Genomic DNA, 478 nt, shown 5'->3' on the forward strand with positions numbered 1-478 from the left:
ACTCAGCCGCCCACTCACGCCCACTTTCTTACGCACCATTTAATTTCTGTTCCCATCGTCCGTAATTACAGCTAGGAATCGCTACAATGAGCGTCTTTCTTTTCTTTCTGTCCAAGGGAGTCGTTGAAAGAAGAATTGGCGTTCGAGATGTTTTGTTTCTTGCGGTAATTATGCAACTACTCTAAAGTGATATGCGTTTCAATACATTCACTTGATTTGATAAAAAGAAAAAAAAAAGATATACGATTGAAAATTTGATAGACTTCAAGAATAAAAGAAAATATGAGATTCTAATTCGTAATTGTTGTTATTGTAATGCGGATAATAACAGAATAGTGTTCATGCTTCTGTTGAATGTTTTTTTAAAAGTCCTTTGCCTTTGAAAGAGTTAAATTTATTTTCGCTGCCAGGACATCTTATATTAGATTTGCTGTTTAAGGTTAGAAATAATCAAACGATCATTTCGTAGCGTCAGCGG

The sequence above is a fragment of the Penaeus monodon genome, chromosome 29, assembly GCF_015228065.2.
Source record: "Penaeus monodon isolate SGIC_2016 chromosome 29, NSTDA_Pmon_1, whole genome shotgun sequence".
NCBI classification, from domain to species: Eukaryota; Metazoa; Arthropoda; class Malacostraca; order Decapoda; family Penaeidae; genus Penaeus; species Penaeus monodon.